General features: G+C 38.1%; 1 pseudogene; it reads left to right on the plus strand.

Annotated features, from left to right (window-relative positions):
* The first annotated feature begins 1,618 nt into the window (after positions 1-1,618).
* On the plus strand, positions 1,619-14,359 carry LOC109113223 (annotated as a pseudogene).
* Positions 14,360-14,750: the final 391 nt, after the last annotated feature.

Consider the following 14,750-nt stretch of genomic DNA (forward strand, 5'->3'; position numbering starts at 1 on the left):
ATCTAATCTGTAGGTGTCACATGCATCTACATCCAATGCAAATGCAGTTTAACAGCACAGAAAAGACCTTTTCCCAAACAAGAGCCCCATTTTGTAGTTTGAGAGATGACGGAATGAGTTCAGACAATCAAGACCCGAAGGCTTTTGTTAAGTTCACTCTGACTTGAGGGGAACAGAACTGGAAGACATCACACATTGAATAAGCACTTTTGTCATACTATAGTTAAAGGAGACACTCTGTAATAAAGCATATTAAAAAGCTGACTCACTTTCTCTTAAACAGCCTCCATTATTATGTTATATGGTAGTTTTTGCTCTAAATAATCTCTAAAATAAATATGAGTATATTAAAATGTCATATCATCCTCTTTATCCTATTTATTACTGATACTCGACACAATTCATAATGTTCTTCAGAACCCATTTCCTTCTCTTTTTTTTCTTCTTCTTTTTTTTTTTTTTAAAAGTACAATGGAAATACCATTGTTTTTTTCCTGTAAGGCTAGCGGCATATGAAATGTAGTTTAAGTATCTGTTTGTTCCCTGACCTAGACGGTCTTTACAGAGCACCTAATAGAGGAGCACTTGTGCAGATGACATAAAAGCTGATGGATATGAAACTCCAAAATCTGGTTTTATTTAAAATATTACATGTTCAGTATTAGCCAATACATTTACATTTACATTTAATCATTTAGCAAACGCTTTTATCCAAAGCGACTTACAAATGAGAACAGTAAAATAAACAATAAACAATAAAATCTTTGATGCTGTAAATGAATAGTCTGAGGAAGAATACAAAAAATATAGCTGTTTACCTTTGAAAGATGTGGAGATTTATATTCACGTAATGACTAAATCTGAGTTTAAAGCAGTGTTTTTAAAGTCCCAGTATATTTATGGAGGGTAGGCTACTGCTGTTTTCAGGGGAGGGAACAACTGGGAACATTGTCCTGGACTGGTCCTGTATGATAAATCCTACTCAAGTGGCACAGGGGGGGGAAAGGGACAGAGTTACACCCATAAAAGTTTGTTCTAAACCCCTTGATTTTAAGCAATGGGCCTGCTGTATTCACAAGCTCCCAGAATTGTCTCTTTGTTCATTATTGTGCAATTTTCCAAATGCCTGATTACTCAAGCATATTTCAGTTATGGTAAAAAAAATAAAATAAAAATAGCAGGCCTGTGTAAAACTGTGAGAGTCTCAACTGGAGGAAAATAGGAGACCAAGTATGAGAAATTATACCCTGCCTGCATCCCAATTTCCATAATATCAACCTTGAATAGTATTAGTATTACTAATCTCGAATAGCATGCATATTGAGACACAGGCAGTGTGGATTATTTTTCTTCCAATTACTAAAATAAAACTCTTTAAGTTCAAACTAATTAGTTATAATATTACAACACTTAGATCTTCCTTTGTTTCTTCTTAATAAGAAATAATATTATTACTCTTTTTTTTTTTTTTTTTTTTAAAACACTGGAAAAATGTCTGTCCGTCTGTGTATATCTTGTTTAATAGTTTTTTTTTTCTTTTGCTTGGTCTCTATGTTTACAATTGTAGTTGTTATTTTACTTTATATTAATACAAAAAATTTAATCATTGCGTTGCGTCATGAAAGTAGGCGGGCTTAACGAGTTTAACAGACAGGTACTTTTCCACCGCATGTCAACGCTCATTGGCTCGAACTAAAATTTGATTGGCCTGCACTCCACTCTTAGGAACCCGCCTCCCTAGCGCTCTGATTGGACCCATCACTGTAGAAGTGTCAGTCAATGTTTTTTCGCCCAGTGACACTGCAGCTCTATGTCCGGGACACATGTAGAGCTCAAAGCGGCTTGGGCCTTTGTTAGCGAGTCGCTGAAGAAGAACCAAGAAAGCCAAAGGAGCCACATTCATGCACACCCGGAGAGGAAAATGATCATCGCACGAAAAACATGGACTATCGCCTTGGAACCAGTGCCAGTTCGTTCAAAATCAGGTAACATAATTCCTGAAGTGAAGATAATAACTGTAGCTGGACGTTATGTAGACTCTTGCTGGGAAGTTTTCAAAGTTGACAGTTAATCTAACGTTACTTAGCAAAAGCCTCAACTCTTTAATATTGTTCATGTCATTCGTGTTTTAAAACGCTCCTCAAACATATACGTGTCATTATTTTTGAATACATATTCAAAGTCCCTCTTTTGAAAGAAAAGACTCGTCGCCCATAAGTATCTATAATATCCGTTATTTTTCTAGAATACACGACTATCATTCATATATATTTGTAAGATCAGTCCGCGTTTGTATTGTTATTCTAATCGCTGCTTTTCAAACAATGACTATTTGCTTCGAGTTTTATACGCTAATTCATTGTATTAATTATTTATTATTCCTGAAATTTACTTCATTTTTGATAAACAGAGGTGTTTTCATGATGTAAAGCTGCTTGGAGTTAACGTTTGTGCTGCAGTTCGTCTGTAATCTAATGCAGCTTCACAATAGTGATCCTTTGACATATTTTGTCTTTTTGTTTTGTATTTCATGGAATGAAAAGCTGTGCAAATCCATTGCATTCATGACAGAGATCATCTTAATAAGCTTCTTTGTCGTGCATATGCTCCGTACATGCTTCGATTTGGTTTAGATAGCCATTGTGTCGTTGCAACTATGTTGATTACTCATTAAAGGTATGTATTTGTTGAATATTCCAGGTATTAACAGTAAAACATTTAAGATCCACGAGGAATTAAAACTGCAGTGTGGAACAATCTTGAAAGCCTTTGGTGCAGATTAAGTCATGGTTATGGGTTTACCAATAATCTAAACCTAACGTTACATGAACAATACGCTTTTTTCTAGTGATGTTGGCATGTTGAAGTTTTGTGGGTTTGACACTCTCCGTCACCGTCTGAGCTTTTTGTTGAGTTGCTTGTAAGAAGAATCTTCTGTTTTATACACGATTGAGTATTTTTGGGTCGTATCGACATAGAAGCATTCATCTCTAGAACGTCCAACTCATCATTTTTTCCTTCATTTGGTATTTATTTTCAAGTTTAAGTACATTCTTTAGCCAAATGATTGCGTATAAGCTTTTGTGAAAATGAAAATCATTTGTCTGTGGCGCTGTCGTAGTATAATTTTTCGCAGTTCACAAAGCTCTTTGTAGTTACAGCCTTAAACCGTGACACGACAGTCTGCACAGGAAGATGTATTAATGACATTCTTACTTTACGCGTGACTTTTGGGTCTTGTGTGAGTGTTTTCTTCTTCGGGCAATCCCCGTTTGTGGTGATGTGATGCTGATGTACTGCCAATCAAAAGTTGTTTTTCTCCCCATTCGCCGGCCAGTACCCGTCCTGCAACCTGTGATGGCGCTGTTGGGATGGCGCTGCTGCGCATACAGGAGAACAATAGAGGAATGTGCCATTTAAACATTTCTCAGAAATATGCTCCCATTTGCCAGCCCATAAGAAAATACCCTAGGCTTGTGCGCACTACTTAGATTGTTAACATTATTAAACTCGTTTTCCCTTTTTTTCCCTCAACTAACCACTGGTTCCATTTGTAAAAGATACTCTTCAAAAAAAAATGTCTTGTAGGTGATAAGTATTATAAGGGCACAATACGTGTTTCAAAGCTTCCCTGATGTGTTTCACCCATAGAGAGCATTTTAATATCCTGACTCCTGACATTGCTGCTTTGGTAACCTTGTCAGAACAGTAACGGTAAAATTTAAACATGTATTGCAATCCTTTATGTAGCTTATTTATAGATATACGTTTAAAGCATAGCTGGCCATTATTCACTTCTGAATATGAAGACCACAAAAGCACAAAGAAGGCAAAATAACAGACAACTGATTTTAACAGCAAACCAAATCTTGGACTTCCCAAGCGGAAATGTGATTCATCAATAATCTGCCTTCACTTCACTGTGCGTCATATGCAAGCTGCTGAATGTATGTCACACTGTCTGCTTATGTTAATGTCAGTCTTCCTGGTTGTCTGACTGCATCCATATGTGGCTTGCCATGTTTGTCTGTTTGTGTGTGTGTGTGTTTGCTGCAGGCCTTGTTTCAGTCCAGCCCCCAGTGAGGTGCAGCTGGCTGTTTTGTTCTTCCTGGCTTCCAGGTTGGCAAGCCAAAATAGTGTTTCCTTTGTAGAGAGGGAGAGAAATGGGGTTTGTGCAACAGTTGGGGCATTTGCGCATGTCAATTGACTGAGCCCTCCAGGCCTTCTGAGAATGCAGATTGAATATCGGCATCTTGCTCTTATTCTGAACTGAAGGCCCCCCCCCCCCGTGCACCGTCATTAGAGCATGTCAGGTTTAAACGACTCGTGTCTCAAATGACAAAAGATGAGGAGTAGGGCTTCTGTTGTCTGGTTTATTTTACGTGGTGAAATGTCACACAATTAAAACTAGAGATTGTTCACCCATACATAAAAATTCTGGTGTCACTTACCTAAGTAGTTTCAAACCTGTATGACTTATTTTCTTCTGCAGGACACAAAAGATGATATTTTAAACAATGTTGGTAACCTAGAATAAACATGAACTCATTCAAATCTAAACACAAGAGTACATGCAAATATATTCAAATCTAACTGCTGTTTTGTTTGTTCATGGAGTGATCTTGCACTTTTTTTTTTGTATCTCTACTATATCACACCGATGCTGCTTTGTGTAGCGCTTTAACTTGTTTTTAATCAAACAAATAACTGAATTATTATTTAAAGGACGTGTATGCTGTCACTGTTCACGGAAACAGGAATTATGATTGCTGAAAGTTGCACCTTTACCCAATAAACAAGATTTCGGCTGAATTTGAGGGACTCGCCAAGAGGATATGAGACTGACTTCCTGTTTCGTGTTGACTGTTGGTAAAGACATGTCGGTGCCTGTTGCTGGTGCTGCTGATGAGGCATCCTGTGTGTGTTGACAAAAAAAAAATTGCCCCAAGTTTCAAAATAAACTCACGCTGTTGACCAAGAACTGTGCTGGTGTTTATGTATAAACTTTAAACCCTAATTGACAAGTTTAACCAACATCTTTTGTCGATCGCAGCTTGATATATACACAGAAACCTCAGTTGAGAGCATCTGCTGCAGCGTTTCATTGAGCCGTGCCTGTGTGGGTGTGCGAGCGTCTCTCTGCTTCTCATATGACTTGCATTAGTCTCTAATTTCCCTCTGAAGTTTCATTAGTAGTTAATTGCAAGTTGTTTTGGTATCGTTCCAGGGATACAGACTGCTGCCGGTTGCTGATACGGGCTATGAAATGAACACTCTGTATTGAACCATGATAGCATGTTGAATATATCTGTATTTGCAGTTGCCTGTTTTTCTGGGTCACCGCTGAGGAGTTTTGGGCATTGCGACCAGGCTCGGAGACATGTGATCTGTTTACCAGGGAAAGTGGCACTTGTACTTGCGTCCCAATGGAGAATAGTGTTTGAACTGTTGTTTGAGGCTGACCTCAACATCTTAGTCTTGTTTAAATTACTTGTTCCTATGTGCCGATATGGCTCTTGGTTGACCGTATTTTCACTTCTATATTCTTAGAGCTTTTCCCAGCGCAAAATGCTTATGGTATCTCAACAGTAGGTACATCCCACTTCATGTACTCATGCACTATTCTGTGCCATTTTATAGTATAAATACTTGCTAGCAAATTTTACAAACAATTGCAAAAATAAATTCGCAAGTAACATATTGAGTTAAAAATGAAATTTTAAACTAGAAAGATTTAAATAGTTTTTCCTTATAAAATGCATCTTTGTTTTAATTGAAAAAGCATTTTTTTACAGTAGTATGTTAACACTGGAAATTCCAGAAAGAAAAAGTACACTTCATATACCAAGATGATTGCACTTAATTAACCAAAAATTAAGTGTGGAATGTTGAACATTTCATGCACTCAACTGTTTTGCAGCCTTTCTTTATGTAATCACAGGGTAAACAGATTATTAGATTCCAGTATTGGATATAAAGTTCATATATTAGTCAGTAGTGATGTCATTTGGGACACAACAAATGTATGGAAGTTATGCAGAAATAGATTTGGATAGGCACTTGATCTGGAGTATAAATTCCAGACTTTCTAGGTAAGTGTAATGTTAGTCTGTGATGCTTTGTATGGCATGTTTTGCTTGCACATGTTTCGCAAGCCTCGACTGAATTGAATGACAAGACACCTGTATCTCGGGCAGAAACATATCGCAGCTTTCATCGCCACCTTGACACAGATCTTCTTCCTTGATAAAAGAGAACGTCTTTGTTCCTGTTTCATCAAGTTGCCTCTTAAAAATTAGTCATCAAACCAGATGTAGTCATTTTTTTTTTTTTTTCTCACTTTTATTTTTTTTTTTAAATGACTTTATATTAAATGTTAAGTTTCAGACATTCAAATACCTCGGTAAACAGATTAAGCTGACACATTTCCCAATAGAGGACAAACCACTGTCTGCACCTCAGTGCAAAACTACTTTTCATCGGAATTGCATGTTAAATTGGGTTAAGAAGCAAATATTGACCGACGGTTTAGTGTTTAAGTTCATTCCCTTTCATGAACATTTACTTGAGGAACCTGTCTGGAGAGATATTTCTGACATCCCACGAATAAAACCCCTTTTTTTCTTTATTTCATAGTGTCCCTTGTGCAGGAATGGCGTTTCTTACTTATCTATGCATGTGCTATCTCAGCTGTCCTCTAGGACTATTTATAACCCTCTCTTTTCTGTCAGACACTGTATGAAGAACTATGACAGGACAAGCAGTCTGTAGGCCTGGGTGTAATTTATTACCCACATATTTTCCCCAACAAAATTCAGCACTGTAAAACGTGAACAGATTTTCAATTGGCTAATTGCTATCAGTTCTTTAATGTGATTTTAAGTGGTATTTGGAGACCAAAAATGTATAGTGACTCAAAGGGATTGTACATGCCGTGCTGTCAGTGTGACTCTTCAGTACTGTCAGGAAGAGTTATGATAGCACCTATCTTTTCCACCCACCTCACTCATCCCCCCCTAACAACTAAACAACAATACATCAAACAATACACCACCATCATCATTTCTTCCAATCAGTCAGAGCTCATCCTCTTCTCTCCCCCCACCCTAGAAAGTGTAACTGACCGTTCATCGCCATGACTAACTACAGCCAGACCCACGGAGTGAGGGTTTACTCGAAGGAAGTACAGAGGCCACCCTCTCACGGTCAAACAACCGATTCTCATATCACATATTAGAAATAAGAGCCAAGACTAGGGATAGACGATAAAACGATATTAATTGAGAAACAATTCATAATATCGATAATAAACTTGAGCAAATGAATATTTAGCCTTCTAGATGATCAGGTCAGTGTCACTTAAAAGTCTGCATGTTCATTTTGAATGAGCGGCACAGTTTTATCATGATGTTTTCAGCGTCTGTCGTCTCATTATATGAGGACAGTTCATCTGCAGAGCTGCATGAGACTCATTTCACCAGCATTTCACCATCAAATGCAAACTGAAACTCAAAGGTCTTCATGACAAACTGACAAAATAAAAGTTTGGTTTAACTTAAAGAAATTTACTATTATATAATAAAATGTACTTATTAAAGCAATAATAATCATAAAAAATAATTGGACAATTTTTTTTTTTTTTGGGGGGGGGGGATTTTGTGGGACTTTGAATTAAAAATTAGTGTAGACGTAGACATTTGCTTGTAAACCAACAAATTATGTTTACATTCACTCTCAAGGCCTTAAACACGTGGAAAGCATTTTCTTTCTCCATTAATAGTATGAGATAAATATTGATATCGAATGATGTGGGAAAAAATACTGTGGTAATATTTTGCCCATATTGCCCTAGAGCTATTGTAGTTCCATTGCTGTTAGTTAATTAAATATATACCACTATTGTGTCAAAATGTGTCGCTGACCTTTAAAATGGCCTTCAAATTGCATTGAACTTCAATAATGTGACGCATTTCTGTGTGGAATTGTGAAATTGAATTGTTTTTCCCCCCCAAGCCATGTTACATCAACAGAAAAATTAAGTAATTTCAAAGTAGAGATTGTAACTACAGTTTGGTGCACATTTATAAAACATTTTCTTTAGAATCTTATGCACTAATAAATTAATGGGTAAATCAGTTAATGGGTAATTTTTTTTATAAATCTATTCTCTAGTCCAATCAAACCTGATTTCACCAGCTCTGCTTCTAATTGCTTCAGTTGCTCTCTCACTTCTTTCCAATCTCCTGTTTCTTCCTCTGCTCTCTCTCTCTGTGAGACACTCAAACAGGAGGGGAGTGGGCAGGATTCTCATAATCCCACAGTCAGACACAAAGCAGGCCAAAGGCGCAGGCACAAGGCCTCGGTAGGCCTTCACAGTCAGCATTTAAAAACATGAAGACATGAATCAGCAGATCTCAATCCTCAACACCAGTCAAACAAGGACATCGGACATCGATTTCCTTTCCACAAATTGTCTAAAATAGTCTCCTATGCTAAATACGGACGATTGAACCACAACTCCGAAGTTGTGTCTGTGATTATACATGGGTATGGTGTCCATAGCCATTTTTATAATCTGGATGTATTTTAAGCGTCTTGGGGTGTGAAAGTAGGAGATTGAGGTCGACAGACGTCTGTCTGGTCTGAAACAGCAGTGGGTCGCTGTTAGTGTGGAATGTTTATTACTGTCCCTCGATGCCCGCAGGACCCGTGGCAGACGCGGTGTTTGTTTGCTACTATTCCTTTACTTCTTTATTTTTTTGTTAGGAACTATTTGAGGAATGCTGCAAACACTAGTGAAAGTTATTTTAAGGTGGTTCCTTTAAAGGAGGATTTTGACTCTACTAAGGCATAAAAATACCACAATATGTTTGCAGATATTTAAGAAAAGTGTTAAGTTAACATACTTTTTTATCTGAAAAACAATGCTACAGTCAGTTATTCTCCTTTGAAAATGTGCGTCCCGGCCGGAATGTCGATCTTTGTTTTGGTTTGTGAAACCCACCCACTGCCAGTTTACCCAATTGTATTTCGGCACCCCGGGTTGCCAGTTGGCGGAAAACGCAGCGTATATTTTATTTCATTCATCATCAAGTGCGCTCGTTCTTGTTTGTGTCGTCAATCTGGCAACCTGCGTGTGCGTCAAGTCCGGGTGAAAACCTCTCCAATATTTTGAATTTGGACTGCAATACCTAGTTCAACCACTCGGTGTCAATCCTACACACAGCACCTTTAAGATTAACCTAAAAAACACACTGAATAGGTGTTTTTCATTCATGAAGTGCTTTTTTTTATCTGCCTTTTGTTTGTCCATTTCTCATTGCTGTGTTTTGTTCCTTTTGGCAGGTGATGGTGAACTCTGAGAAAGACCGGGCTTCTCTCTTGTGTATGAAGGCTCTGGCCAACAGGGGGCGCCTGGACTCGGTGTCTCAGCAGATGGCCTCTCACCCACAGTACCTGGAGAGTTTCCTGCGCACACAGCACTACATCCTCTATATGGATGGCCCATTGCCCGTGCACTACCGCCACTACATTGCCATCATGGTATGAATATGCTCTACAATCAGTCACAGTCTCAAATAATATCTCAGGTTAATTGATAAATGTATTTGTGTTTCAGGCTGCGGCGCGGCATCACTGTAGGTACCTGGTGTCTCTGCACTCGGCTCAGTTCCTGCTGGCTGACGGAGACCCGTTATGGCTTCAGGGGTTAGAGGCTGCACCCCTGCGTCTACAGCACCTTGATCACATCAACAAGGTCCTGGCCCATCAGCCTTGGCTCACGGCACGCTCGCACATACAGGCTCTGCTCAAGACGGGGGAGCAGTGCTGGTCTCTGGCTGAGCTCGTCCAGGCCGTGGTTCTGCTGGCCCACTGTCACTCCCTCTGCAGTTTTGTTTTCGGTTCTGGTTCTGACTCGGACACCACTCCCACTCCCAGAGTGCATCATGGCACGCCCCCCTGCCTACTGTCTCTGTGACGCTGCAACGGCAACACTGCCTTATCGCCATCCCTTGCTGGACCCACAGAGAAGGCGCCACGGCGAAGGGTACGAATGATCATTCATTTCAGTTGGTAAACGAGGTTAGGTTTAGGTTTGTTTGGGTTTGATTAAAAAAAAAAAAACAGCTGCTAAATAAAAAAACAGATAAAATACATTTACATTTATGCATTTAGCAAATGCTTTTATCCAAAGCGACTTACAGTGCATTCAGGCTAACATTTTTTACCTAACATGTGTTCCCTAGGAATCGAACCCACAACCTTTTGCGCTGCTAACGCAAAAATACGTAATCATTAATTGGCAAGAACACAAAGGCAAATCAAGTAAACAGTGCAATTATTTTATTTTTCCCCAAATGTAACTGCAGTATTATTATTTACTTCTGTTCAAAAGTTTGGGGTAAGGAAGATTAAAATAATAAAAAAAAAATATTCAGCAAGGATGCATGAAAGCACATTCATTAAAAAGCATATTAAAATGATTTCTGAAGGATCATGTGAAACTGATGGCTGGAGTAATGATGCTTGGCATCACAGGAATAAACTACATTTTAAGATACATTAAAAAAAGAAAAAGTAATTTTAAATTGTAATATTTCACAATAATACCGTTTTAATGTGTTTTTGATTGAATAACAGTACCCATAGTGAGCATAAGAGACTTCTTTCATAAAATATTAAAAAAATAGAAGTGTACAATAAAATTACTTGAATTATATCACAAACTACAAATGAACTCAACCCCAAAAAAAAAAAAAAAATATTAAACATCAGAACATCAGTCTTCCTGCTCTTCTGTAATTTTTATAATAGGCTGTCTTGATCATGGTGATACCACTTGAGTGCTTGGGAATTGAGTTGACACTATAAACACTGTAGAAAGACTGCTATCAATTTTTTTTTTTTTTTTTTTTTTTTTAACTCTGATATCAGCTTGGTACTTAAGTAACAATATTTTTGACATCCCTAGTTACAGCAGTGTGCAAGCCGTGTGAAGTCCGTTGTAATACATGCATAACCTGCATTGTTGGCTCTTTTTTTTTAGTCCTTAGACTCCATCTGTGAAGTCGCTTACCTTCGAGAACAAATTCAAAAATCACAGGAGGAGATCAAGGAAAGAAAAGGAGACCGACTCCATTCGCAGACACTCCTACATGCAGGTAAGATGTTCATCAGTCTAAAGCCAGTGTGTCGTGTAAACCATGTTTCTCAATGCTGCTGTAAACAGGATGTGTAATTTTGGATTGAGTGTTTAGAGATTTATTTTTACACAAGGGCCTTTTCTTGTGTATATATCGCTCCCTCATGGACCCTCTTTCGTAACCTGCTTTTCTCTTTCTCAAATGCAACTCCGTATCAGATGTGGAGGAGGAGGACGAGTCGATGTTCTCCGCAGACCCCTCCCGCTTCGTCACAGACCCAGAATTCGGCTACCAGGAATTTTGCCAGACGGGAGGAGGACCATTTCCAAGTATTCCGGGTGCAGGTGGGGGCTTTGCATTGGGTGTCACCTACCAAAAGTAGTAGCATAAAAGGGTACTAAGGGTCAGAATTACAGCTCATGCCCTCCCTTCTCAAGACTGTCAGCACTTAATGTTACTCTCAAAACCTTAAAAGGAAGCGCTGTGCCGCTCCTAATCCTCTCAAATGCTAGTTTCATTCAAGTAGGCTTTCTGCATTTGATTTGAATGGAAATCATATGCAAACTTAACGTTGCGTTAACTTTATACACGGTGCACTTTCAGCCGTAAAAACTTTGCAGGATGTTTTCATTCACTTAGAGCGGTGTTACACACTGCATGAAAGGTCATTTTCAAAAAATCCATAATAGGGGCACTGTAATAAATGCTGTTCTTTTGAATTTTCAATTAATTAAAGGAAAATCTTGATAATATAAATCTTTTTTCTTGAGCAGCAAATCAGCATATTTCTGAAGGATAAAGTGACACTGAAGACATCATGCTGAAAATTCAGCATCGATATCGCAGGAATAAATTTCATTTTAAAATATATTCAAGTAGAAATTAGTTATTTTGTATTAAAATATAATTTCACAATATTACAGTTTTTACTGTATTTTTATCAAATAAATGCAGCCTTGGTGAGCATAAAAGACTTCTTTCAGAAACATTGACATCAAACTTTTGAATGGTAGTTTATAAGCCATTGTAGAAATTATGCACTTTAACAGTCTTTAAAATACCACAGTAACATTTATTTATATTTATTCGTCTTTCTGTGCAGGACTATTCATGGGAGGATCACGGCTTCTCATTGGTGAACAGGCTCTACTCTGATATAGGGCACTTGTTAGACGAGCGATTCCGCAATGTGGCCTCCCTCCCTTTCCCCTCACAGCCCCGATCTCAAACGAGCCATCTGGAACTACATTCATTGTATCTATGGCATCAGGTACCCTGGTTCCCTGGTTTTTTCCACAATTTTGCATTTTGCCACAAGTTTGCATTTTGAATGCAAAAAATAAACAACATGAAATTAAGTCTAATGGCAAGCTTTTAACTCCACACTCACATATTGTGACTTAACAACTAGTGTTTCGAAAAATGCTGAAAAAGGCAAAAAAAAAAAATAATGAGGAAGCACTTACATTGACACTTTTGCCCTCAGATACGATGACTATGATTATGGCGAAGTCAACCGATTACTGGAGCGTGGATTGAAACTTTATATTAAAGCTGTGGCCTGCTATCCTGACTCAAGCAAGACCCCTCTATGCCCACTGTCCTGGGCCCCTGTCAAAGCTTCAGACAAGGTGATTTCCTATCAAAACTCGTGCTGCGTACACTTCAGTAGCATTCTACTTAAACCCCCCACAAAGCCTAATGCATCATATTTGATGTGTAAATTCTCTAAATTATAATCATGATCAAAACATTTTGCAAATCAATCTACTTCATGCATTCTGTCGTTTGACTGATAGTATGTATATTTTTAGCAAGTAAAAGGCCCTTTTAGTAAAACTGAGATGTGTGAGCTCCATATTATCCTATCATACTAAATGAGCTATAAAAGCCTGATGTATCAAATATGATACTCAACAATAAACACATTTTTTAAAAAACCATTTCATTTGATAATTGTATGACTTTTGTTATGTTGTTCTTGCCATGAAACAAGATAATAAAATATACCATCTACTTACAATTGGCTATAAACAAGTATTAAAACAAAAATTGTCTTCCTGTCGTTTTGTCTTTTAGGTTCATGTAAATTTGTTAGTGATGGAGGCACGACTGCAGGCCGAGCTGCTGTACGCGCTCAGAGCCATCACTCAATACATGATCGCATAGGACACGAGTGTTCAGCGCCACAGAGGGACATGGTACAGTGAAAGTCAAGGCAAAGAAATACAAGCAGAGATCTGGCTCTCCGTCTCTGTATTTGTTGTCTCTGAGTTTAACCGGTGTGATGTAAGGTACTGCTGTGAAACGTTTCTTTGCCAAAGGTGACACTTTAGAAAAAAAAAAAAAAAAAAGGAAAGTGCAAAGCAATCGCTCTCACCCCTACTGTCATTTGTGCATGTTTCTCCTACTTCATTTTGTTTCTGTATTTGTCCTTTTGTGCGCATACTCTTCTTTTTCTACCTTTTTTTTTTAGTGTCTTTATATCAGATGGTTAATGTGCAATTATTTTTATTCAGTTGTGGTTGTTGTCGTTAATATTTTCCCATTTTTTGTTTTGTTTTGTTTGTTTTTTGCTGTTGCTATTCAACTGAGTGAGAGAAAACGTGTACAACTGTCCATTTCCAAGGTGTCCAACTCTGGAAAGGTCATAGCCAATTTGAGTCACTGTTTACAGAAAAATGAGTGATTGGACAAAGGCTCTTGCTTAACATGGCTTCCAGATATTTCATTTGAATGTGGAATAGTGAGACCAGAGCAAAATTTAACAAAGGGTAAGAGAAGGTTCAAAACGGCTGTAACTTCTTTTTTAAATGAGCACTTTTAAGCCGGTATCTATCTATAGAATATCTCAATAAGCTTTCGGCTGTGGCTTCGTTCTGCACACAGCAGGTCATCAAGTACTGTTTTCACTCCTTTCGATCGATTATTAGCATTGATGTTTTCCAAAATCTTCCCCACGCTCTTCTCTCTGCATGGGTGCTCTAAGTGATTAAAATGGGTACATTTACAGCATCCATATTCAGCATCCGATTCATCTCAGTAGGCATCTAAAACCGCTTTAACAATGTGAAGATCTAAATTTGACGGGGTTCCAAGAAGTGGAAAGGAATCACTTTTTCTGAACTATTTTTCTTTGTGGTAGTATTCTCAGTGTTTCTCAGTTACTTCGGGCTGGCAGTCAGTTTTACCCGCTCTTCACAAACTGGCCAAATCAACACCGTATGTATTTGAATGACATCATCTGCTAACTTGGAAAACAGTTTGAATATCATTTAAAAGTAGGTCTTTGATTTTGAAGTAATTGGCCCACTGAAGTGATTCTGAAAGGTCCAGCATTTAGCGTTTAGGTTAATGTTGTGCTGGCGTCTCCAGTGTAGACATGTGGATCAACAACAATTAGGATTTTGTTTTAAAATATTTACCATGTAAAAAATAAAAGTCACCTTGTGATGAGAATAAGCTTAAAATGTTGATTTTAATGTTGACACGCTGGATTAGATCAAATGAAGGACTTCTGATAGAACTATATAATATGCGTAAAAGGTTCAAGGTCAGCAGCTCTCGCTATCCTTCCCCATAACTGACCTGCACAAAATTATAATT

Source organism: Cyprinus carpio, chromosome B14, assembly GCF_018340385.1.
Source record: "Cyprinus carpio isolate SPL01 chromosome B14, ASM1834038v1, whole genome shotgun sequence".
Lineage (NCBI taxonomy): Eukaryota > Metazoa > Chordata > Actinopteri > Cypriniformes > Cyprinidae > Cyprinus > Cyprinus carpio.